The sequence below is a fragment of the Momordica charantia genome, assembly GCF_013281855.1.
Source record: "Momordica charantia cultivar OHB3-1 chromosome 6 unlocalized genomic scaffold, Mcharantia_2.0 BLBB01000006.1, whole genome shotgun sequence".
In the NCBI taxonomy this organism is placed as follows: Eukaryota; Viridiplantae; Streptophyta; class Magnoliopsida; order Cucurbitales; family Cucurbitaceae; genus Momordica; species Momordica charantia.
Window position 1 is genome coordinate 19,047,883 of NW_028275164.1, and position 14,322 is coordinate 19,062,204.

The 14,322-nt window shown below is 34.2% G+C and overlaps 1 long non-coding RNA gene across 2 annotated transcripts; it reads right to left on the reverse strand.

Moving 5' to 3' along the window:
- Window positions 1-10,853: 10,853 nt before the first annotated feature.
- LOC148210866 (uncharacterized) lies at window positions 10,854-14,097 on the reverse strand. 2 transcript variants are annotated; one of them, XR_015791970.1, is made up of 2 exons: window positions 12,006-14,097; window positions 10,854-11,264 (listed from the first exon to the last, which is right to left on the reverse strand). It is a non-coding gene; the product is annotated as an uncharacterized LOC148210866 (long non-coding RNA). The 2 variants fall into 2 exon arrangements; XR_015791969.1 differs by having other exon boundaries at window positions 10,854-11,296.
- Between the last annotated feature and the right edge of the window lie 225 nt (window positions 14,098-14,322).

Sequence of the window (14,322 nt, forward strand, 5' to 3'; positions counted from 1 at the left end):
GTAACGAATAGGTGTATAAGATGAAGCGTAACAATGATGATCAAGTGGAGCGGTATCGTACAAGATTAGGGTTTTATCTATTATCTCACTCAACCCCATCCTCTCACTCTCATCAGCTATCCCCTGCACACTCCTCCTTTCCCTCTAATACTCTACCATTTTTCCCCGTCCGACCCCAACGATGTTGCTAACAACTTCTTTCCATCATGTCTCCTCTCTACACCTCAACGTCGTCACTCTCAATCTTTGTCTCAATTTTTTCGTAGAGCATTCCATCTTTTAGATGTGAGATTTTCGATTTGAGTTAGGTTTTTTTTTCCTTCTTTCCATCGTGTCTCCTTCATTGTTTGTCCAACTCTTTCACCAGATTCTTCTTTTTCCCTTGATCTTTGTTCCAACTGTATTTCAGAAGAGGTAAATCTTTAAAATATATATATATATATATATATATCAGTCTCAACTGAAATCGATTGATGTTTCGTTGTTTAGCGAAAATGAATGCAAAAATGTTAGTTACTGTCGATTTTGGCCTGAAAACCGACCCAACGGACCGATGTACACCCCGTACTCATGTTAGCCTACTTATCATAAAATCACTTATTAAAATTTAAATATTCCTTTTGAACCATTACTTTGATTAGAAGTGTTCATGGGTTGGGTTAGATTGAGTTGAGGTAACCCAACTCAATTGTTCGGATTGTAAATTTATTCAACTCGAACAACCCTTATTAAATAATAAACCCAACCCAACTCAACCATAAAATATTTAGGTTAGGTTGGTTCAGATTATTCGAGTCACTTATTCAAAATATTTTATAACAAAAAAAAATTAATGATAGTATCTTAAACATTTATTTATATATTATCTTAACATTGAATCAAGATCCGTAAGTCGATCTTTATTTATATGTTGAAAAGGTACACTTGAGAAACTTAAACAAGTTGTTTTAAAATGTCGTTGTAGAATAAATCATCTATAAAGAATTATTGAATGAAATAAAATTATATAACTATATATAATTTTTATGGTGAGGAAAAGAAATAGTTTTACTATTAATAATTAGTTGAAGTTGGTTTGATGGAACCCAAATATATTTTAGGTAAACTCTTGAACCAACTCAATTCATAGATTTTTTCTTTATTTAAACCCAACTCAGATCATATGGATAGATTGGGTTGATCGTTTTCTCAACTCATCATAGTTTTTTAACACCCCAGCTTAGATAAATGAAGATAATAAGATTTTTTTAAGAAAAATATAATATCATTATTTGTTGTAATTAAATAAAATATTGTAAGTGGTCTAAAAAAGGAAAAAGAAAATGAGAATGTGTTAAAAAAAGTGTGTAGCCCGTGTGTAAACTATTCAACCCCATAGAAATATGTTGAAGATGTCAAGTGTTCCCAACACTAGGGGTGTTCATGGTTCGATTTGTCTCAGCTTGATAATCAAAACTGAAACCAAATTGGATTTTTAAAAATAAAAAAAACATGAAACCAAACCAAACCAAAAAGTTAAGTTAGAACCGATTTGAACCAATCACGATTTTGTGGTTTGGTTTTGCGGCATGGTGTGATATTGGGCAAAAATGCAATGTTGGTGGAGTTGTCGAGCAAAAAAATGGAAAACTGTGGACATTACAATTTGCAAGAAGGTGAACATGTGATGGGATGTGAATCCCGGAGTGGAAGTGGATCATCGTTCATGAATTTTTGAGAAACAAAAACAAACATTCAATAATGAAAATACAGGGGAAAAAATTTTTCTTTTACCTTTGAAGAACACTTCTTCAATGGATTAAACCAACAGACACCACCAATAGACCTTCCGTGTTATCCTCTGGATACCGAGATCGGGCTTGTGGGAGTAATTGGTTTAGAATGTGAGGGAGAGATTGAAGAGAGAGCTTGAGAGTGAGAGAAAATGCTTGATGGATTGGAGTATTGTTCTTGGCTTAGTAGTTTTTTGCAAAAAAACAAACCAAAAAACAGTGACGTGGGGAGGTCACTTAACTCCCCACTCCCTTGCATTTTTGTAGGGGAGTTATATATAATTAATTATAATATTATTTATTGATATTATTAATAAATAATAATAATTAATATATATATATATATATATATATTTAATTAATCATGTTAATTAATAAATATCAATTAAGTATTAATCTAATTAACAATTAATATATACATATATAAATCAAATAAATAATTAACACTTAATTATTTATTACAAAAATAGAATCATATTCTATAGTATTTCCCTAATATAACCTATAGTTATAATGTACATCTTATGCACATTATTCTTAATCGATAGTTTTAATATGAATCATATTCATATTAATTTTATTTGAATCTCATTCAAATAATTTCTCTCATAATATATAGTTTCAATTATAATTAACTATATATTATAATGTATCACTTACATATAATCGTTTGAGCAATTTGAGTATTTCAAAATTTCCAAAAACTTGATCCTCGTTTTATCTGTTATGAGCTAACAAGGGGATTTAATGGACCTACAGATCAGAAGCTCCAACGATACGAGATTAATCGGTCAAACTCATTGACTGAGTTAATCAAAATTTGTTAACTACGAGTCATTCTACTAAAGACCCGCAGCTGCATTCTTCTCACTATAGAATATTTTTGTGTCCATGGATATACAACCATTAATGGCAAGTCAATCCTTCACGAGTGCTCGTAACTCAAGTTTGGTCAAATTACCGCTTTACCCCTGAGTTACATCTTACTCCTTAAATACCACTGCTCCTCTAATGAACAACCCGGTTATGGTCCGACCAATAACCAGAAGTCCCACCCGGACCAATGAGAGGGTGTGACCCCTTGTTCAAGCTCGGAGTCAGCATTTAAGAGAAAACTCATCTACTCCCCTAAGGTCGGGGAGGAGTTAATTCCATCTTGTGAAGTTATGTCCCCAACTCCCCACTCGATTCTCGTCCCCAAAATGGTAGGAATGTTGAGTCGGCGACTCGGGCCACTCTCACCCATACAGATCAAAGGACGAGCCCTTACGGGCAGGAGTCCATAACTCACTCAGGATTGAGAATGAGTTGTTTGGTCATCCTAAGAAAGAGCAATTTGTTAGTTAACGGTGTTACATCTAAAAATTGGCTATTTTGTGGTCCGGTCTTATACAAACTCATTGTACAGGATACCCCCACTCGCATGTCTCCACATGAACGACCCGAATCGAGTTGTTTGTAATATTTAAAAATTGGGTCGTATCCATAGTGTTGCCAAGATAAGGTACCCAACTTTATCCATATACTATAAACCCTTTAGGTTATTCACGGGATATTATCTACTCGTATATTAGAGGTATATCAAATATATACCTTGTATATCAGGGGTATATCAAATATATACCCAGTATATCAAATATATAGCCAGTACATATACTATCCCAGTTACATGATAATAACCTTGAATGTTTAGTTTATTGGATTTTGGATAATGCAATGCTATGAATTCAACAACAAATTTATTGAATAAAACTTTATTCAATATACATTTGTTTCTACATAAATACAAACTACGAGTTTAGGGCAACATACCCAACAAACTTCCACTTGAACCAAACTCGAGTGGGGTGTACATTATCATGAGGCAAAAGGAAAATACAATAAACTACGACATACACTATACCCATTACATTTCTCCCACTTGCTCTAGACTAATCGTACAAAGCTCGTAGACCTAGACTTTCTAGATGGCCCTCAAACACTTTAGTCGTGAGCGCCTTCGTAAAAGGATCAGCAATATTGTGCTCAAAAGCGATCTTTGTGACAATCACATTTCCTCGTTGCACTATCTCCTGTATAAGGTGGTACGTCCTTTCGATGTGTTTGCCTGTCTTGTGGCTTCGAGGTTCTTTAGAACTTTCAACAGCACCACTGTTATCACAATAAAGTGTGATGGGCAAATTCATGTTTGGAACGACTTCTGAATCTGTCAAGAACTTTCTAAGCCAAACCGTCTCTTTTTCTGCTTTACAAACTGCAACATACGCAGCCTCCATGGTAGAGTTAGCGATGCATCCTTGTTTGATGCTTCGCCAAACTACCGCTCCTCCATTAAGAGTGAATACTGATCCCGACGTGGATTTCCTTGAATTCTTGTCTGTTTGGAAGTTAGAATCAGTGTAACCTGTAAGGATCAAATCCTTAGTGCCATACACGAGCTTGTAGTCCCTCGTTCTCCTTAGATACTTGAGGATTCCCTTAACAGCAGTCCAGTGATCATATACTGGGTTGGATTGATACCTACTGACCATTCTTACTACATAGCAAATGTCAGGCCTAGTGCACAACATAGCGTACATCAGACTACCCATTGCTGAAGCATAGGGTATACGTTTTATATCCTCAACTAGGTGTCTTAGAACATTGTTCCTTAGACAGATGAATTTCATGCCTAAAGGGCAATAAGCCTTTCTTGGAATTCTGCATCGAATATCGAACAAGCATCTTGTCGATATAAGTTGTTGGAGACAGGACTAACGGTTTGTTCTTGCGACCCCTTAGAATTTGGATGCCAAGAACATACTGAGCTTCTCCCCAAATCCTTCATTTGGAACTCAGTAGCTAGCCACTTCTTTATGAGGTATCCTACATCATTCCCAATGAGTAGGATATCATCTACATACAACACTAAGAAGGCTACAATGTTGTTGACGATCTTCTTATATACACAAGGCTCATCAACGTTTTGGTCAAAACTATAAGATTTAATCGCATTATCAAACCTTATGTTCCAAGATCGAGATGCTTGTTTCAGTCCATATATGGACTGTTTAAGCTTGCAAACCTTTTGCTCTTGGCCTTGTGCTATGAACCCTTCAGGTTGAGACATATAAATACTTTCTTCAAGATTGTCATTCAGAAAGACAGTCTTAACGTCCATTTGCCATATCTCATAGTCATAATATGTGGCAATGGACAAAAGTATTCTGATGGACTTAAGCATATCTACAGGGGAGAAGGTTTCTTCATAGTCCACCCCTTTCCTTTGTGTGTAGCATTTTTCCACAAGTCTCGCCTTATAGGTTTGTACCTTTCCTTTGACGTCTCGTTTTCGCTTATAGGTCTATTTGCACCCTATGGGTTTTACCCCGTCAGGTTGATCTACAAGTTCCCAAACGGAATTGAAGTACATCGACTCAATTTCCAGGTTCATGGCTTTGACCCATTTGTCATTGTCCACATCTTGCATTACCTGTTTGTAGGTCAATGGATCCTATATGCCGTCATCAAGTATGAAAACTTAGGTTTCAGTTAAACCCACGTAGCGGTCAGGTTGTAACACAATCTCCCACTACGTCGAGGCACCCTCAATTTTTTAGGTGCGTGTGACTAATGTGAAGTGCCAGCTTGATCAAAAACTCTTGTTGACACATTTATAGCCTCTTTGGAAATCTCGTTTATTACTACCTTACTTCGTGATTTATGATCTCGAACGTGGTCTTCTTCCAAGAAGGTGGCGTTTGTCGATACAAACACTCTATTTTCTTGTGGATCGAAGAAAAGACCACCTCTCATTTCTTTTGGGTAACCTACGAATAGGCATACTTTTGAACGAGACTTCAGTTTCTTTGGGTTAGTCATGAGCACGTGTGCTGGACATCTACGAATAGCTATAGTATATGTTCCCAACTCCCCACTCAATCTCGTCCCCAAAATGGTAGGAATGTTGAGTCGGCGAGTCGGGCCACTTTCACTCATACAGATCAAAGGACGAGCCTTCACAAGTAGGAGTCTATAACTCACTCAGGATTGAGAATGAGTTGTTTGGTCATCCTAAGAAATAGCAATCTGTTAGTTAACGGTGTTACATCTAAAGATTGGCTATTTCGTGGTCCGGTCTTATACAAACTCATTGTATAGGATACCCCCACTCGCATGTCTCCACACGAACGACCCGGATCGAGTCGTCTGTAACATTTACAAAGTGGGCCATATCCATAGTGTTGCCAGGATAAGATACCCAACTTTATCCATATACTATAGACCCTTTAGGTTATTCACGGGACATTATCCACTCGTATATTAGGGGTATATCAAATATATGCCTAGTATATCAAATATATAGCCAGTATATATACTGTCCCGGTTACATGATAATAACCTTAGATGTTTAGTTTATTGGATTTTAGACAATGCAATACTATGAATTCAACAACAAATTTACTGAATAAAACTTTATTGAATATACATTTGTTTCTACATAAATACAAACTACGAGTTTAGGGAAACACACCCAACAAGATGAACACGAGAAAACCCTTAAAAGAGGGATTTAAGGGGAATAGGAGCTCATGATATTTGCCTGATTAACAAGCCAAACCAAAGAGATTGAGTCGACGAAGCTATCGCAGGCAAAGCCAAAGTGTCTATGATGCTAGTGGTGGAGTTGGGGAGTAGAGGTTGTTGCCCTTGGCAACAGAAGAGGCCTTGGGCGCCATTTTATTACGAGGGAGAGTCAAGCAGGAGAGGGCTTCTTCAAATATATGGGCCTTGTGATTTTGTCAGTGATACATGAATTTGTGATGAAATAGAACTGAAGAAGAATAAGAGGTTGTTTTTTGAGATATAGTTAATAAGAGATAAGTTTAAATGATTTTGGGACGACGACAAGAATGACCAAAGCAAAGAATATGTTTTGAAGAATGGTCAAACATATTGGATATTGTATAAATGGCTAAGTGACATTTTTTTAGAATCCTAAATATTATTTTAGACAAATATAATCCTATAACAAATGATGTATATGTGTTTAATTTTATGAATTTTATTTGGTATAACAACTTGCAAAACCAATGCACTCTAATTGTAGGAATCAACTCTAAATAATCAAACATAAACAACTAAAAATCTAATTTAAAAATTGATGCTCTATACTTTGAAATCAAGTATTTTGAAAGTAGATAAATAAAAAATTATTTAAAATTTGACTAACATTTAAAATTTATAATATTCTAAGTTAAAATCTAAAATCTAAAATTTAAAATTTCTAGGTGGAAGGGTAAATATGTTTATTGGGTCCATGATACTATGAAACCAAATCAAATCAAAGATACTGTATCACGTGAAATTGAAGCGTTTCTTCCCATTCTTTCCACTCTTCTTTTTTGGTTGTCAAGTTCCTCTCCATCGCATTCAAAGCTATTGTGTCCATTCCGTCGTGTTGTCTTGCTTTCCACGATCAATGCATCTCGTCGTCCATTCATTCAAAGTCATCTTGTTGTTCATCCGTTCGAAGTCATCTTGTCGTTCGTTCAAAACTTTAGGTTCATGTTAAGAAACAGGCTATAAAAAAGGGCAATGACAAAATAAAGGAACAAGAGGACAAATATGTTCTCTCCGATTTATGATGACCAATACTTTTTAATCGTTGTAGTAACATATGCACAGTATATATGTTAAGGTTGACCTTCTGTAGAAATGTGTGTCGATAGGCCTGTTTGACCACAAATTTGAACCCTTTCCCATCATTATTAGCTAAAAAGACTTATATATCCTTAAAGTAAAACATGCATAGAAAATTTCTGGATAATTTGTAATATATGGTATTTTAGGAAAAATATGAGAAGAATGCGGTCAAAATTGAAAGAAAACAACAGAAATCTGTTTTGCAGGAAAAGAATGTCTGACGCTTTTTTTGGTCAACATTTCTTTAAAACGTATGTTTCACTTAATGAAGGGCAGAGAGGTCATTTCTTACATGTTTGAATCAACCTAAAACGATGAGTTCAAGTTAAGGAAGGGTTGTTGAGAGAATCTCAACCCTTTTCCACCTAAAATAGAGGGTAGTTTAACCACCTGAAGGGCCTATAAAAGAAAGCCACTCCTCCAGCAACAAATCATCCATTCTTATCTCGTTTTCATCTTCCTTTCTCTCGTCTTTAGTTGTAGAGTTCATTCGTAGGCTTTAGATTTATGTTTTAGTTGTTCGTTTCTTGTATTTTCACTCTTTTACTTATCATATTGCCTTTAGTTCGAGTTTGTACTTTTTTTCCGTCTATTCCGTTCTTTTAAAGTTCTTAAGCGAGTTTACACTCCCCTCACTCTCGAAAGAGAAGAGGGTCAAGCTAAAACTCCTTGTACGCCGTTATTTTTCAATGGAAATTACTTCTTTTATGTTTTTGTGCGTTTTCTTTGCTTTAATTATGCACTGAGTTATTTATCAGCCTCTCTGTGGAATGCCTTAGTTAAATGATTTGATTTTTGAACATGCTTCGGATTTGACCAGATTGCACCTTGCGGTTTTTTTGGGTTGGTTTAAATCTATGTTATATGGTTTCAAATGAGAGGGACAAAATCAAATTTTTAAATCTCCTAAAAATTAGTTTAACATGTGATAGTATTGACCATTTTTCAAAACAGGTGCCCAAATTTAGCCACTACCCTAAATTTCTCAATTATTTTTAGGATTTTTTTGTTTTTTTTTTGGATAATTTAAGTGGGTGGCTACATTTTGTCACTCATTTTAACAGAATGGTCATTAGTTGTTAATTTTGCATAAATGACTAAATCATATTTTAGGAATTCTAAAAAGTACGGTGATTTCCCCACTTTGCCCTTGACCATGTTTTTTTTTTTTTGTCATTGTAACTATATTTTAGATTATTATTTATATAAATAAACTAATAATTAGATTTCCACATGATCTATTGCAAGAAAAGGGATAATGTGGAGCTTAAAATTGTCAATTATATCCTTTATGGAAATGACAAACCAATTCGAGGAATTTCTGGCATGGACATTCAATTAGTTCGGACTTTTTTATATTCAACCATCTAACAAATTTGATTTGAAATCAAATTTCTTTTCCTAGGGATTTTAAGTTTTTTCCTAAATATATTACCACCAATTAAGTTATTTTAATTATTTTGTTTTAAATTTGAATTCATATAAACGATTTGTCAAGGTCTCCCATCTCATCAATCTGTCATTATTCTACTACCATTGGTGTGCTTTTTTAATTAAATTATAAGAGAATTATTCTACTTAAAAGGGCATCACATGTATATATCATTATGTAACTCAATTACTAAAATTAGAAGGTATATACCAATTGAAGAATTATCTCTCTGTATTAAGATACATGTATTGAGGTATGTTGATCTCGATGGTCATTACATGTATATATCAAAATGAAACTCAATTATCAAAATTAGAAGGACAATACATGTATATACCAATGGAAGAATTATCAAAATAAGAAGGTCAATACATGTATATATCAAAATTAGAAGGTCGGTACATACATGCATATATGTATATACTACTAATTGAAGAATTATCAAAATCAGTCGTCCCGTTTCTAAGGTGATTGTGCACGATTCATTTGAACACGTTGATGTTATACCAGTGCTTGTTCCTCCTTTAGCCTTGACCATATCTACTGATTTTATTTAGATTTTAAACAACACATTCATGTGGTCGATCCCACATCAGGCAATCAAACAAGTTTTTAAACTTTTTTTCCCTTCGTTTTCCATCGTTCAAAATCCCAAAATCATAAGACTGTTGAACTTGCTTTCCTCAAATAGAGGTGGCTAAAACGGTGGACGAAGACTGTCGGGCGACAGTGCATGACTAACGTAGGTTTGATGATTGATGACAGCAGGTCGGGTCAAGATAGGAGGACTTACGGATCTCGACGGCACGTGGTGGATCTCAATCGGGGTCCACGAATCGAAGTGGCTGGTAGTGTCGATGGTCGAAGACGAACAAGAATGTGGTGGCAGATCTCGACAGTCGACACTGGACAGTAAAATGATGGGATGGCGAGCAGCGTGCGGGCTCCTAATGCAAAAAGGAGGGGTTGTGTAAACACTAAATGACAAGGTTAAATGCTAGTTTTTTTCAAATTTCTCTAGAAATAATAATATTTACCTCTTATTATATAAGAATTATAGATTTTAAATGTATAAATTTCAAAATCTACCTCAACAAAATTTTAATAGTTTCAAAATATAGAGTATCAATTTAAAATTAAATTTAAATTGTTTAAATTTGATTTTTCATTATTAGTTGATTTCGTACAATTATGCGTATTGTTTTTGCTAAAATGACACTTCATTATGACACTTCATTTATGTAACATGTGATATGTTTGACCAAGGCGTTATTTATTTTAATAAACAGAATATAGAATTTTTTTTTTTTTAAATATTTGTGCGGTTGTTTTAAAAAGAGATAATACTTTGTATGGTTTTTGAAACTAGTTTAGTTTTTTTTATTTAAATGTAAAAGATTTAAATCTTTAATTTGATTTTATAAACCTTTAATTATTGTGGTCCCAAATTATTTATTTCATAATCCCTTAATTTAATCATTCATATATTATACGAAATTGTTAATATATATTATACTAATCTTTTTGTATTTAATTTTAAGGGAACTGAAAATAATCAATTCAAATAATGATACTTTACGATTGTGTGTACATCTACCAACTATATCCGACTATAAACAATAAGTGTTGATTCGATGATAAAGAATCGGTCAATCAAAATCAATCTCACATAAACTTATGAACTATAAACTATATACTGTTATGGAGTGCTCTATATCATAAAATAGTATGATAAACATGGTTATATAATATATACTTTTTATCGGTACATATACTATTAAGTTATATAATATATTCCAATTTATAGGATGACCAACATATTCTAGGTATGTATTCAATATTAGGTTATATAATATATACTTTGAAGTATATGTGGCTATATATTTAAAATTTAATCCATATTAACATCATACCTTATAAGTATTCAAAATATACTAAAAATTAGGTTATATAATATAATAATATACAATTCGGAGGTTTTATATAATATATAACCTTTGTGACAAGATTTTTTTTTTCTAAAAAAAACCTAGACTTTTTCCTTTCCTTTCCTCTTTATCGTCCTCTAATCTATCATCCACCCCTCCACCCCCTCGCGTTTTTAGCCGCCGTGACAATCTCCCTTTCAACAAGCAGCAGACGGTGGTGCTAACTATGAACCCACCTCCAAATCGTCAACCGTGTGCATGTGCGTCTATTCGAGCTGTCAATGTTCGTGGAGTTATGCCTGTAAGGCTCTTGTGAACTTCTGTCGTGGGATCGTCACCACTCGTGACCTTCTGTCGTGGGGTCGCTGTCACTTGAGTCCTTCTACCACGGAGTCGCTACCGCTTGGTTGCTTCTACCATGGAGTTGCCACCGCTCAAGTGCTTCGTCTGTATGAAGATAGAAGAAAATCTCTTTTCCTCTGTCAAAACCGCCCAATATTTAGTTTTTTTTCCTCATTTTTTGATTTTTTGATTTTGTGTTTATATTTTTATTAAGTAGAAATTTGTAATTTTATAAAGGGTTTCATCTATAAAAGAGATGATCCTTAGACAATTGTGTAAATGTGTGCGGCCTATTCAACATCATGCTTCAAATATCGATTTGACTTTAAAATGCTAATCCCACTACATTCCAACCCTTCCACCTTCTAACCAATCTTGAAGAATAAAAAGATGATAAAAGTAAAATAATAAAAGAGCTACTAATTCTATTATTTAAAAACTGAAAACTGCAAAGGCAGCTGCACCTCTTCCCTTCCACATATATAACTACATATAATATATATTTATTATTTAGATATAATGCAGCTCGATTTAGTTTTGACATTATTCAGTTTGATAGTTATTAAAAGTTCATAAATGCAAAGTCAATTCAGTTCTGTTTCGAAAATTGTGTTCGGTAGTAACAGTAAAATGAATAATGCTGAAAAAAAAATATAATTGATTATCCAAAACCACCAAAATGATATTCTAAAAATCAGATTAAAATGATTTTAAACTTTACTGCAATTAATTTTTTAACTTGATCAAGCCCATGCAGCAGTAAATCACTCGTTGGTTGTGCACTCCTCAAACAATACACACAAAGAAGCAAAGAATCAAATTAAGAAGAATCAAGAATGGACTTACCAAGAGAAAGCTTTTGTTCTATATTCAAAGTTCTGCACAATTACCTCAACATGCACCAATTCAACGATTCTGAGAGGAAAGGAAAAAACTCGCTAACTATTTTCATTTGTGAATTTTCGAAGACCTCAAATAGACAAAAAGAAGTAAGCCATCTTGATTTTGCACGAAAATAAACGGAAAAAAAAGACCCGAGTAAACCTACAAATAGACATATAATCAAGGGACATAACATTACACTTGAGCCAAGAGCAACTAGTTAAATTTACAAATTAAGTGCAAAAGAAAGGTACAACAAGAAACAAAATACAAGGAAATACGACTCTAAGTTTTAAACTATAAAGAAACTCTAAATCAAGGCATCATTCTAAGAGACATGAGAGTTCATTCTAGAGGCATGATTCCAAGAGTGGAAAGCGATATTCGAACACAAAAATTTATACTTTCAACTCTCAGCTGCTATCTGATCTGACCAAAGTCCTCTATCACAGTAGTTTCTGTAATCCTCTCGGTCCAAATAAAGATCTGAGAGACGTTGCTGTCCATTCCAGAATTCACCATCCACAGAAACACCCGGCTCCATGTGTTTCATCCTCACGTTTTCATCTAAAAATTTCAAGCCAAAGAGATTGATAATCCTCCAGTTCCATCACCCTTCGTGAAATCTCCACTTTTGCAGACAAGTTGGGGATTATGTGGTAAAACTTTGAACCTTTGTACTGTAACAGCTTTATGGATCTGGAAGGAAATTCTCAGGGGTTTTCAGAGTAGTGTCTACAAACAGCTCCATGACAATGGAGCCTTGCCTTCAGCTTTCCAATCAAAATGTCCTAGAAAACTTTTGGGTTGTACAGAGTTTTCTTCAAAAAAAAAAAAAAAAAAAAAAACCACTACTGCTCCCAAAACTTCAGATTGTCCTCTGTGAAATCAGAAACTTCAGCTATCCCACCCTTACCCATTAGTGAATATAGAAACCAAAACAACAGGTGTATTATTTCCACAATTAGAGGTCTTTTTAAAAGACAATGATTAAGATAGAGTTCTTCAAAGAATAAGAACTAGTTTTTGTCAAGTCAGAAATGGTGTTTCCTTGACATATTTGATCAGATCTACTAGGTTTATTTGAAATAGACAACATCATCTAATTTACAAGAGATGGTTTCTATTGTATTGAAAATTTACTCAAAATCATGTCTTAAACACGCAAAAGCAGACCAGCAGAATATTTTCAAGAATATTGGAAAAGATCCGAACATTAGTCCTACTCTTGCCAAACTGTCAATATTCTAAGAAGAATAAAAACTAAAGCCAATATATCACGCAGCCTTATGAAACTCTAAAGAAGCAATTGCAATCTAAAACACACTGAGAATCATAAAAAAGAAATATACATATATTGCAGAAAAAGAATTAAAAACAGAAACAATTTCTAGAATCGCCATACTTATCTCGCCCTATAAACAATTGAAAATCAGAAAAATCCCAGCAAGGAAAAGTGAAAGATTAAGTCAGAAAATCAGAAAAATCCCAGCAAGGACTAATGTTGGTCATCTACTCCCAAATCCTCTAGAGGCCGAAACTCTGAATCAGTCTCGGAAGTCGGAACAAGTCTAGACTCTAGAGGATGTCCTAAACCTAAGAGAGTGAGAGAGATGACCAAATTCTATTGCACAAAAATGGGCTCCGCAGGGCACTGCAATTAAAAAAACCTGGAGCGCCTCGATATGTGCTTACACGCAAATTCTAGGGCAAAAATTGGTACAACGAAGAAGAAAAATTGGGTGAAAGAAGCGATGAAACAGAGAGAATTTACCTTCGGCTTCGACGAACTTGGAGGACCGGTCTCTGCTGCTTATAAAAGACAAGAAATTAGGGTTTCGGGGTTTCAGTAAGTAAATGAGTTTTGCATTCCCGTCCTTGTTCTTCTGGTAATTTTCTATCAGCCCCACAACACACAAACTCAAAGATCTGTTTTTCTTTCAGAAAGAGCCCCATCAGTTTAAGATTTAGACAAAACAAAATAATAATAATAATAATTAACACACACAGTCTTCTTTTTGACGTTTGACAAACTCACACTAACAAAACACTGAAGTTCAAACTTTAGATTAGGTAAAAAGTATGACCAAACACAAGAATAAAATATAGTAACCGATCCTTAAAAGCATTCAACATTGAAAAAAAAAATTCAATTGTCACAAAATAGTACCGTGGAAAAGAGAGGCGCAAAAAAGATAAAAAATATGTAGACTTAACTAATTAACTAATTAAGGGCAAGGGCCGATAAGCATTTCATTTTTGGTTTTTTGGTTTTAAAAAT